Here is a 13296-nt window from a genome sequence, read left to right on the forward strand (position 1 = left end):
GGAAAAAGCCGGAAGTGGCACTGTGGCTGAAGTGGTAGAGCGCTAGCCTTGAGCTGAAGAGCTGAGGGACAGCACCCAGGCCCAGAGTTCAAGCCTCACGACCAAAAAGAAAAAAAAGAAAGAAAGAAAGAAAGAAAATCTCAGGAGAATAAATACATATGGCTAACAAAACTATGTGAAGAAATGTTCAACAGCCTTAGATATAAAGAAAACCCAAATCAAAATTATATTCACATCAGGCCCCAGTGGCTCATGTCTGGTATCCTAGAGACTTAAGAGGCTGAGAACAAGAGCCTTGTAGTCCAAGGCCAGCAAGGGCAACAAAGTTATAAGATGCCTTTTAACAGCTATAGCTAGTCTCAGTGACATGCACCTGTCATTCCAAGACACATGGCAGACTGAGATTGGGAAGATCACTGTGCCAGACCAGCCTGGGCAGGAAACCCCCAAGACTTCATCTCCACAGATGGGAAGTTGGACTCCTGGTCTGTTCTCGAGACCCCAGTGGCAGTGGGAAGCCTGTAGTAATTGGATTATGGTTCTGCAACCCACCAGAAAGGGAATGGAGATCCTGTCCTAAAAATAACCAGTAAATCAGAGCTACCAGAGTGGGCTCAGTGGGACTGAGCCAGCCTAGCAAAATCAAGTCTCTGAGTTCAGACTCCTGCCAAAAAAAGATCAAAACAAAACAAGACGCAAAATACAACACTCCACTTCCATCCATCCCGCTCAGAATGACTGTCATCAAGAAAACAACAAATGATGATGCAGAGAAAGAAATCTTCATACACTGTTGGTCAGAATGTAAACTGGTGCCACTGCTGTGGAAATTAGCATGAAGGTTCCTCAAAAAAACTAAAGCCAAGACTACCTTATGACCCTGCCATGCCATTCTTGGGCATATATAAAAATAAGAGTAAATCTATATGCAGTACAGATAGATACTTTCATGGTCCTGTTTATTGCAGCTCTATTCACCACAGCGAAGTGATGGAATCAGTCGAGGCGAACAACGATTGATGAATGGGTAAAGAAAAACAAAAGCAAGTCATTTGATTTGAGGAAAATGGATGAAACATTATATCATCATACTGAGCAAAATAACCCCAAAACTCAGAAAGCCAAATGACACATATGCTTGCTCATTATAGAATCTAGACCTAACATGATGAAATGACGATGGTGATGGCAAACAAGTATAAAAAGGGAACTGTTGGGCTGGGAAGGTGGCTCAGTGGTAGAGTGCTTGCCTCACATGCATGAGGCCCTGGGTTCCATTCCTTAGCACAGAAAAGACCGGAGATGGCACTGTGGCTCAAGTGGTAGAGCACTAGCCAGGGACAGCGCCCAAGCCCAGAGTTCAAGCCCCACGACCAACAAAAAAAGTGGGGGGGACTGTCTTGGGGAGAGGGTAAGGAAAAGTTCCTGAGGGGTGAAGAGAAACAACATAGTTTGCATACATTTGTGAAGATAGCATAATGAAACCACTAAGCACTGTTTAGAAAGCAGGGAGACAAGAGGGCAGATGGGAATATAGGCAGGGGTCGACCTCTGAAGTCCACTAGGCTCATGGATAGAAAGGAAACCCCCTTCCTACAGTCGATGTATGCTAATTCAGAAATGAAACAAAAATGGAAAAAGAACAAGCCTTTCCTCTTCTCAAATTGATTATCTCAGGTATACGTGACAGTACAAAAATAATCAGAGCAAAAAGGGCTAGAGCATGGCTCAAGTTGTTGATCACCTACCTAACCAGCCCAAAGCCTGAGTTCCAACCCTAGTATCAGCTAGAAAATGAAAATGAAAAGACAAAGACAAAACCCCCTCTCATTGTTTAAGTGTGAAAGAATCTCAGAAGTCATGTGGTCTGTATCCTCCGTTCAGCCAGGGGAAAATGAAAGCAAAGGGTGTCAGGAGATTTTAGGACCCAGGGCCAAATTCCTGCATTTCATAAGTCACGTTCAGCCACTCATGCCAACGTATGTAATCCAAGATGGCATAACTCCTACTGGTAAAGTATCTTCCTCAGCTTTGTATCCTTATATACCCTTTATATCAGCTTATATGCTTGGGGAACAGAAATGCATTAAGCATACAAGACAGCCAACAACAATTAGGATCACATAGATAGACAGATAGATAGATAGATAGATAGATAGATAGATAGATAGATAGATAGATAGATAGATAGATAGATAGATAGATAGATAGATTGATTCACAGCTATAAAGTCCATTTAAGAGACCTTTGGAAGCCCAGCACCAGTGGCTCATACCTGTAATCCTAGCTACACAGGAGGCTGAGCTCTGAGGATTGTGGTTCAAAACCAGCCTGGGCAGGAAAGTCTATGAGACTCTTCAATAAACTACTCAGAAAAAGCAGGAAGTGGTGCTGTGGTTCAAGTGGTAGAGTGCTAGCCTTGAGCACAAAGAGGCTCAGTGATAGTGCCCAGGCCCTGAGTTCAATCCCCAGAACATGCCAAAAAAAAAAAAAAAAAAGCCTTGACATAAACATTCAAAAAAGGCTTTGGTTTGGTTAAGACTCAATTTCAAAAGAAGTTGAAAACTTAAAAGGATCAGCCGTACACAGACAAACACTATGACAAAATTTACTAAGAGCCAAACATCCTTAACATATAGAATTAACACATCCAGCTACTAAATCTTGACTTTCAAAAATCCTACAGATAATCTTTGCAACTTGTGAAAAGGAAGGAATTCTGCAACTCTCCACATGAAGGCTGCGAGGCGTTGTGTTTATTTCTGGCTTCAGCGTGGTGAAAGTATTTACCAAGAAAGGAATATAGGAAGTAAGGAGACAGAGTCTGTGCCTTCCCTAGATGATTTGCCCTTGATTTCCCCTGATGATCTCCCTAGATGGTTTGCTTTTCTATTAGGTTTAAGTGTCCTCATCTGGTTTGCTTTGCTCATGTATGACACTTTTGTTGGGTTTGATTCCACACACCCTGTGTGGTTTGGCCCATATTAGCTTTGTGCTAGCTGCATTCAGGGCTGTTGGTCCTGAAGAGTCCATAGCCGTCCTCCGGCTCTTCAGTAAAAACTCATAATTTGGCCTTTTAAGTAGTGGCTTCTCTGATACCCCTGACTCAGTTTCCTCACCAGCATAGGAGCAAGCAAAGGTCGATTGCTACCTACTTAGGCAACAGGGACCATGAAAACGTGGTGGGCAGAGAGGCAGAGGAGCAGAACTGCTGCTGCTGTTTGCCCGGCATTGATAAGGGCTGGAGACAGAGCTTTGGGGAATTAGTGGGGATTTCTTTGATTGTGAATCTCCCTTTGTGTGAGCCATATTGGCTGACTGTCTCGTCTTGAGCCCTAGCTCAAATTTGGAACCTGAGGAACACCCTGAGAGCTTTTCATATCAGCATTCTATCAGGCCCACCTGATAGGACTGACTCGCTTCCTCATGCCACCTGGGCTGTGTTGTGAACTTAGCTCACCCGCATTTCCTTGGGCTTTGGTACTGCTTGGGGGTGGGGCGCTCTGCCACACCCGTAACAAATGCACTCTTGTTAGACTGAAAACGGGTTGTCACTTGGCTGAGAACATTAACCTTGGGTAGGTTGTAATTATGGAGATTGCCTGTGAAGAGTTCCTACCCCTAGGTCCAGCGGACAGGGCTGAGGTGAGCTGGGACAGAGGAGGTGTTATTGACAGCAGACCAGGTTTTCTCTCAGAGACCTTGTGAGCTCATCTTCCATTTTTAACTTCCCTTGGTAAATCCTCATCGCTCATGGCTAACTCCTACCCATGGAACTGCCTGTGATGTTCCTTTCATCTGGTATAATGTTTACTCAATAATAAAACCGATTTCTTTCTCTACTGTCTTTCTCTAGTAACTCTTTGGGAGTTTTGGTTTGTTTTTTGTTTTGTTTGTTTTTTTGTCGGTCATGAGGCTTGAACTCTGGGTTTGAGCGCTGTCTCTCAACTCTTCAGCCCAAGGCAAACGCTCTACCACTTGAGCCACAGCACCACTTCTGGTTTTTGGGTGGTGTATTGGAGATAAGATTCTCAGGGACTTTCCTGCCTGGGCTGGCTTTGAACCGTGGTCCTTGGATCTCCCTCCTGAGTAGCTAGGATGACAGGCATGAGCCACTGGCACCCGGTGCAAGACTCATTTTTATTCACAATGGATACTCTGATTGTCAGCCCCCCAGGTCTCAAATGATAGCCAGAATCAATTTCTAATCAAAGGTGTATAGGAGTTAAATCTTTTCTATCCAAATGTTTGTTCGACATAAGCATAGCCACCATCTTACAAAAAGCTATTTTAGTTAGTCCACATGCTGTTATACCAAATGTTTTACTAGGGGTTGCAGGCACGGTTCATGTGGTGGAGCCCACTGAGCAAGAAATTATTTTTCTGACAAGTTCCTGCTTTGGCCAGGTGTCCTGATTTAGATTAATTGCTCAAATAAACTTTTAAACCCTATCAAAGTAGCCAGTCATACAAGATTGTGAACCTAAGTTCTGACCAATTGAACAAAGGGCAATGACACATTAGAGATAAAAACTAGGTGGACTACTCACCCAGTACACTACTGGCTTCCTGTCAATAGCATGCCCTTCTGCAGAAGTAGACTATGCCTCGCCTAGTTCCTCAAGCTGGTGTCTTTTGATTTCTACACCTCAGTATGCAAGACATTCCAACAGGAGTGAGTCCTCACATGCTGACACCCTTAACTCCAATCTGACCACAACTACAAGAGATACACCGGGCATAGGTTGTATCTGAACCCAGTCAACCACAGAGCAATGAGAGGGGACAGCAAATTCTTCTAAGCCTCAAAGTATGTGGGTAGTTTGAATATAGCGAGTGATCAGCAACACAAATGACTTTTATTTCCTGCAACTAAGAATTCTGGTGTATATTACCTCTTCTCGCCTTCAAGATGATAAGTGTTCTGGGACACATAGATCCTTTTAATTTTAGAACCACCAATACTACCACTCCTTGCAACTGGTTTTATTATTTTTTTTGGGGGGGGGGTCCAGTTGTGGGGCCTGAACTCTGGGCCTGGACACTGTCCCTCAGCTCTTCAGCTCAAGGCTAGCACTCTACCATTTGAGCCACAGCGCCACTTCCGGCTTTTTTTTTTCTGCTTATGTGGTGCTGAGGAATCGAACCCAGGGCCTCAAGCATGCAAGGCAAGCGCTTTACCACTGAGCCACCTTCCCAGACCGCAACTGGTTTTATTATTATTAATAATATTATTATTTTTCACAGAGCAGTTTCTATTTTCCTGCCTAAATTTCTTTTGGGACAAATTGGAATTTAAATAAAATAGAAACAAAATTGGATGCAATACATGTCTGTTGAACTGAACTGAATGTTTGTATCTAACAATTGCTTTTCAAAATCCTGTGCTTCTGCTTGTTTATACTCTGGCTGTAATTTCCCTAGAAAGCCAATACATGTGATGCTATGTTTACAAAATACCCTGGCTGCTGCATACTTTTCTCTTTTTTTTTCTTTTTTCTGGTTGCTTGTGGGGCTTGAACTCTGGGCCTGAGTGCTGTCCCTCAGCTCTTCAGCTCAAGGCTAGTGCTCTACCACTTGAGCTACAGTGCCACTTCCAGTTTTCTGGTGGTTTATTGGAGATAAGTTTCATGGACTTTCCTTCCCAACCTGGCTTTGAACCGTAATCCTCAGATCTCAGTCTCCTGAGTAGCTAGGATGACAGGCATGAGCCACCAGCACCTGGCTACCTACTTTTCTAAACTCTCTCCTTGGCACAACTGGTATTTTGTTCTTACCATATGGGGTTTCTATGCCTAACTTCCCACATTTTAATGATAGGGAAAAACTCCATTTGTTAACTGGAAGAGTTTCCTTTCCTAAGCATACACACACAGCATTTAGTAAAGATTGAAACAAAATGATTAGGCACCCTAGAAATGTCTTCTGGAGGGTTCCATTGTTCATTTCTCAGAAGCACCTGTCTGAGCTCATAACCATGATTGGATTATGTTTCTGCTGATGCAAGCTGTCCCCGCTGATTTGACGCTCCCATTTCCCTGAAAGATCACTGACTGGGAGATTTGAAAATGAAAGACCAGCATGATGAGATCCTCAGGCTTGTTCCAACAGTGGCAAACGGCATTTAGTTGTAATTTTAACTTTGGAAACTTAAAGCTACTTTCCTGTGTTGATCTGAATCCTTCCTGATAGGATTATACCCCCAACAGAGATGCTCAGGAAGCATCCCCTGACAGTACCAATTTCCTGCCCTCCTCCATATCTGCTTTTAAAAGCCTTCCCTGGCAGGAATCAGCAGCTTAGCTATTTACACAGGCAGGATTGTTATAGAGAAGTGTCAGGGAAAACAAATATCAGAGTGTGATCTCAGCCACCACCTCAGGTCTGGCTTATGAAAACTGGACTTATTAGGTGTTCTGGAGTGCTTGGGATAATGAACTCATCACCAGAAGTTAAAAGGCACTGGAGCACGTAACATGTGAACACCGTTATATGTTATAGACTGTGATAGACAATTTGCTCCAGGAAAGTTAGAATGAACTTGTGACTTTAAATGAGCATCATTATTCCACAATACTGTGAAATTCAGGAAATTATGTAATCACTTAATCACAATCAAAAAAAAAAAAAAAAGAACCTGGGGGGAGGTAGGGAGGGAAGGGATGGTAGGGGGAAAACAATGGAGGAGGAACAATGCTCAATAGGAAGTGTACTCAGTACCTCACTCATGTAACTGTAACCCTCTGTATAGTAGCTTTACAATAAAAAAAAAGGGGGAGAAGGAAAAAAAAGGCACTGGAGCAATTTGAAAAAGTTGGGTGAAACTGAAATTGGAGAAAACTCACACACAATCATAGCAACCACATCTGAAAACCTTAGCATGAGAACCTTCCAGATGATGGCTGGGAGGCCTTGAATGGCAAGCATGTAGGTGAGCCTTGCAGCACCCTGTGTGACCCCTGGGGAGTGCTGAGTCAGTGTCACCACTGAGTATTGTCACGTCTAGGAAAACACTGGTGTCAAAGGCATTCTGTGCTCGACTCTATGCTTGAACTGCAAGATGTAAAAACAACATCCAAGAGAAAAGAAGGAGCAAAAGAATGAGGAAGGAAAGGGCGGACAAGGAAGCGCAAGAAAAGGAAAAGCAGGAGACAATAGAAAAGGGAGAGGGAAAGGAAAGGGAAGTAGGATGAGTAGAATGAGGGAAGCTTTCAAATGAGTAAAATTACCTTCAGGAATTGAACTAGGGTGCCTAGGGAGTATAACGCAGAGCCTTCACAAGAACTGAGATGCACCATTGTTAAGGGAACAGACAATTCTATCAGTACTTACACATAGGATGCTTACCTCATGACCACCATGCTATGAATCCAATCTCATCCTTGTCCTCACGGACCTTAGAGAGCAGCAGAGTCAACAGCAATTTAAAAGGGGCTGCTGCTCTACAGGGCACTGCAGGACTATGACAGTGACACTTGGGGGAGGTTAGCTCAGAAATGAGCCTCTAAGTGGCTTTTGGGTGCCTGGAAGTGCTTCCATCTGCTTAGGTATCAGGAAATCACCTAAGTATTATGAGTCTTAGATGACAGTATCCGCCCCATAGGTGTGTTGGGAGAAAGCTAACCAACAATCTGTGTCCCATGTCTACCTTATGGGGGAGCTCTGCGTTCTACATCTGCTTTCATTCAGCAGAAGAGGACACCAAGATCGCTGGGTCTTTCCAGTCTTTTCCTAAATGATTACCTAGTCCACATGGATAATGGCAAAGTTCTATTCTGTTCAACAGCATTTGTCTGACACCCACAGCTCTGATAAAGTTAACAGAACCCAGAAGAAACGAAGCTACCTGCAGGCAATTATCATTTAGTGATACATGATTACGAGTATATGTAATTGCATATGATTCTTAGGATGCGAAAGTCAGATTCCTTTTTTAAAAAACAGGCTCTAAGAGCAACTTTATTTTATATACGAGCAAATAAGTGCACTGTTGTATGACATCACAGAACACACAACATGGGCCTTGATTCCCCATAGGGTACATAAAAGTTGTGAGAATAAAGGAGAATGTATATGTCAGATGTTTCAAAGTATTCCTGACTTAAATCGTGCCATATTTTCATGTTAATTACTTTGCAACCAGTAATACAGTATTTTTTTTTTATCATTTTAAGACCCTCACATGAAATGGGCAGTTCTATTTAGATTTTATTATCGTCTTACTACTTGAGCCCTGCCTGCAGTGTGATTATTTGCTAATTATTTTGGAGATGAAGTCCCATGAACTTCTCTGCTCAGAATCATAATCTTCCAGGTCTCAGACTCCTGAGTAGCTAGGACTACAGGTTATAAAATTTGTGATAAGTACTTTATGAGAAGCCATGTCAGAAAGCTTAACTTGGAATGAATCTCCTTTTTTCTACCCAGTTGTCTAAAAAGAGTGACAAATGATTTGACAGAAATTCCAGTTTGGGCAGTACCCAAGAAAAATTAAATATAGAAACCAATATAGGTTATATATACTACATATAGTTTATATAGAGAGAGGTAATATAAAATATTCTGACTCGCTGAATTTCAACATTGACAAAAATTAGATTTCTACTCAATGAACAAATAGTGTGGTCTCCAAATATAATTCCCATTACATGTATTATACTGCCTGGACATGATGTACAGTTGACCAGGTAAATGCAGTGACCTTGTGTTGGCTTCTTTATAAGAAGAAATTAAAATATTTTCAATTTTATGAGGTATATTTACATTATATAAAGGAAGGTTTCTGTTAATAGGTTGATATTCTCAGTAAAATGTGGGGAATATAAAATTAATAGGTTGATATCAAATGGTATGCATTTGACCTGATTTTTGTCTTTCCAGCATCTAAACCCCCTTCTCTGAGGAATTGTTGGAGTTGAGATATTGAATGTCTCCTAAAACTTAAAAGCTTAAAGGCTTTGGCCTCCTCTGTGGCTATTGGGAGGTGTGGAGTGATTTTTACAAAGCAGGGCTGGGGGAGGAGGTCCTTAGGTCTTCGCCCTTGAAAAAAATCATAGGACCCTTATCTCTTCTTCTTTCTCTGTATTTCTGGTCATGAGGTGGGTTATCTTCTCTACCACGTGTTCCCCACTATTGCCTTGAAATGAAAATTGCCTTTATTTTTTACTTGTATCTACTTTTTAAGTTTATGACTTAACTTTCTGTTGAGAATTAAAGCTTCAGTAGGTAGACTGACAGGGAGGAGGAAAAGTCTTAATTTATGAGGAGTGAGGTGAATTACATAAAACTGGTATTTTCTTATTCATACTATTCTACATTCTCCAGCTTCTCCATAATTGATGTGTCTGCCTTTTAATGCTTATCTTTTCCAGGAGACAGACTATCTTTTTCTCCAGCTGGAATCATTAGAGCCCTGAAAGATTGTCAATTAATCCCATCAAACACAGCTTCTCACTACCCAACATTAGCATGACAGCAGTTGCGGAGTCCTTGATTTATGTGAGACTATTACTAAATTTATTAACAACAGGTCTTAAACATGGATTTGAAGACATGCTTTATTTTAAAGCCAATAGGACTTTGCTAAGAAAAATATTTTGGAATAATAACATAGAAAAGCATAGGGGAAACACTTATTAAAAGATTGGCAGTTGAGTTAGAGGATTGTAATACTGACTTGTTGAATAGCTAAATGCTAGTACTTGCTAGTTATATAAAATTCTACTGCCTTTCCTCCATGGCTCACAAGCAGTCCTATCTGCACAAATCCGGGATGCTTTTCTCTCTCCTTTTTCCACATGGCTCATTCTCCATGCTGGGTTTGTTTATCTGAGTCATCTAATGGTCCCTTATGTTCAAACTCCTGCAACCTACCAAGCTTGGCATTGGAAAGTACAGTAACTTTACTACAGCTTTGACAATTAGTTCAAAAACAAGTTGAAATAAAAATGGGAGAATTTCATTTGCCAATTTTCATGAATTATTTGGGACTTTCTCTAGGCCCCTAATCCCTTCTTTAGGAGATTAAATTCTGTTTTTTATTTTGTTGCCAAACCTCTACTCCCAGAGGCTTTTTTTAAAATCTCCTGACCTTGTTTCTTCTCTAGTTATTTGTGAACTACTCTAAAATGTAAAAAAAAATGTACCCTCTGTTCTTACTAGTGATTATTAAACCATCAAATTCAAGTGAGTTGTTGGAGGCTTTTTTCTTATTGGAGGTTTCTGTAAATTAGGAAGATGTCCATCTTCTTTAATAAAACCAAACCCCCAAACCTGTGAGATTGACAGTTGGATGGAAAACCTTCACAGAAAGGGAAGCTGCACCTGGGAGCCCCCAATTTCATGTTCCTCTGAAATTTTCCTTCCTTTTTTTTTTTTTTTCCTCAGAGTTCTGTTTGTTTCTCCTTGTCAAAAACCACTGCAAATCTGGCAGGATTGAGGATAGTGAAAGACAGGGAGATACTCACATGTCAGATTTCATAAGTAATTCTTTCCTTATCTTCTCATACTATCTCAGACAGAGCTCTTCATTTCTACTCTTGTCACTGGTTGATTTTCTTGCTGTATCTCCAGCTCACATTCTAGATGGAGAATGGATTGATGTAGGATGTGAGTCCAGTGTGTCTTTCAGGATGGAGGTGTTGGATTGCCTACAGGCAGACTTTTGTTCAGTAGATGTCCTTCTCAGAGGTACCAAGTGGTCATTTGGAATAAATCATTTTAACAGGATCCCCCCTCCATAAGATAAACTAACCAATAATCCTAGTAAGGCACATCAGCTTGTGTTTAGTTTTATAGCAATTGATTTAAAAGTAATTTTAAATAAAAATATTATTCAAATACTTATGTATTTATTTCATGTATGAACAAAATTATATTCTACCCAGTCTGCAATACACAAATTTTAAGCACAAATAAAAATTTCTGCCATTTTTAAGACATTCAAGTACCTCAATTTTTTCTTATATTACTTATTTCATATTTGGTTATTAATTGCAAGCATGTGTTTGCCACAGAGCTAGAATGCAGAGATTGAGTCAGAATCAAGCTTCTAAGTCAGCACAATCCAGTAGCACTCATATATGTCAAGGCCCAACTCTCTCCTCCTCTCCTCCCTTCTCCATTCCTCAATACTCTGTTTCTCTCCATGATAGAGTATTGCTATGTCACCCAAACTGGCCTCAAAAGCCTGAGGTAAATATAGCCTTGTGTCATCTGGGAATTCTTTGAAGTATCTTCCATATAGAATTTTATTGTTTATTAAAGGTTAAGTAATAAGTAGCAATTATTTATAATTTTTGAGAACTTTGTGCTGACACAGAAATTGATTGGAACTAGACTGAGACTTTTTTCAGAGAGCATTCTATTCTTGACATTGTTTACAGTAGTCAGGACATATTTTAACTGGTTCATTATCATTGTTAATTCTCTATAAGGAAGATATGTTTTGATAGCCTGCATTGGAGATGGACCAGGCCCACTGCCCTGGTGAATAAATCTATGTATTCAAATTTCTTTTTACCACACAATTCTTTCCATGTGCTTCACAGCACTTATAATTCATAACTATTTACTTGCTCGCATACTTGGTTACTATCCTCATAACTCTGCTTAGTTGCAGTCATCATTTTGAGTTAGTGAGAGTTGTATTTCAGCATTCAGCAGAATGCCTCCTGTGTAACAAGCACTCAGGATAGTTTTATGCTTTTTAATGAAAACATTAATGAAAATCATGTTCATTTAGCTGTGGTTATGGGGGTGAGATCATGTGATACTAGCTGGTATTTTGTGTAAAAATGGAGCCCAAATGTGCTATGCCTTGGTATGCCCTGACTAGCATATTCACAATAAATAAAAACATTACAGGCAAAAATACAGGATGAGATGTTGAGTTGATAAGCACAATGGTTAGGAAGGTTGAGTCTGCATACGCTGTAGGAGAATGTCCTTTCTTTCAGTAAGATAAATGGGAAACCAGAACAGGATAGTTCAGTGAACCCAGAACTTGGATGAAGATAATTAAGTAAGGTGCTTTAGATTTTTAACAGATAAATGACTTATTTGGAAATATTCCCTATTGGGATCAGAATAAAAACAAGAACTTATTGGAGTGATGCCTCATTTCATTAAGAAAATACATGAAAACCTCTTTATGCTTGGTGGGGGTGTCAGTGGGCACAGGAGAATACAACCCATTTGAGCATTCCTCTCCACCTGTTTTTCTCCTTTTCCTTCTTTAGAGACTGAAGAGTCCTTTAACCAAAATAGCTCAGCACATTCTTCCCTAACGGTGACAAGAATAGAGTGCTGGAAGGAGACAGAAAGGAGGAAGCAGCCAGACTCGGAGGATGAAGGAGGAGGACAGACCATGTTCATTCTCTGGGTGCCCCCACTGCTCTGAAGCCTTGCCATCGAAAGGAAGAGCCACACTTCCAGCCAGTCAATGCTTGCAGTGATGAGAACATAGCTGTACATATAAGCAACGGAATGTCCTGAACTCTTCACAAACCCCAGGAAACGACATTGTCATCTCCAGGGGAGAATGTGTTCCCCAAGTTTAACTGAAGTGCCTCCCCCCAGGAATGTATACTGGATGACTAGTTCTCAAGAGGAAAACAATGCTAAAATTTTGTTTAACAATTTCTTTGCAAGTCATCTGATTTCATCGTTCATAACATCACTCAATCACCTATTCACTGTGTGGATGAATCCCCAAATCCTTGCATGGAACATGAGCTTGTTCTTCAAAAAAAAATGTTAAGTGTTGTTAATACATTTCTAGAATGGAATTATGATGATTTGTCAAAGAAAAACGGATTGGTTGTAGTTCTGAGAGAACTGATCACATGTCTTAACAAACAAGTAAATACAAGACATTTCTAAAACACACAGATTGTAGAAAGTCTTAGATGAGGACCTAGTGTTTGATACATCAAGAAGCAGTTCCAGGGTAACTTGTAACTAATTTATTTTAATCAATGGTGAAATAAGAGTTGTACTACTGTGCCTTGGAAAGTATTGATCTATAAAGAGTTTAGAAAACATTCTAAAGGAGATTTTCATTGAGCAGATGCTCAGAATTCTCCAGCTGCCTGGTGCACAGTGAAGATGCAGTGGAATTGATTCCCTATCTGCTTTATCCATTGCTCAAAGATTTTGTAAACTTCTCTGCTTAGAGAAGATACTCACAAATGAAGAGACTTTCCCAAAGGGAAAAGAAGTCGGCAAAGGATGGTTGATCAGAATGCTAGAGATAGATTGAGTTAGAGGAAAACTTCACTACACAAGAAGGCTGTT

Source organism: Dipodomys spectabilis, unplaced genomic scaffold (genome assembly GCF_019054845.1).
Source record: "Dipodomys spectabilis isolate Male_0828 unplaced genomic scaffold, ASM1905484v1 ptg000264l, whole genome shotgun sequence".
Taxonomy (NCBI): Eukaryota; Metazoa; Chordata; class Mammalia; order Rodentia; family Heteromyidae; genus Dipodomys; species Dipodomys spectabilis.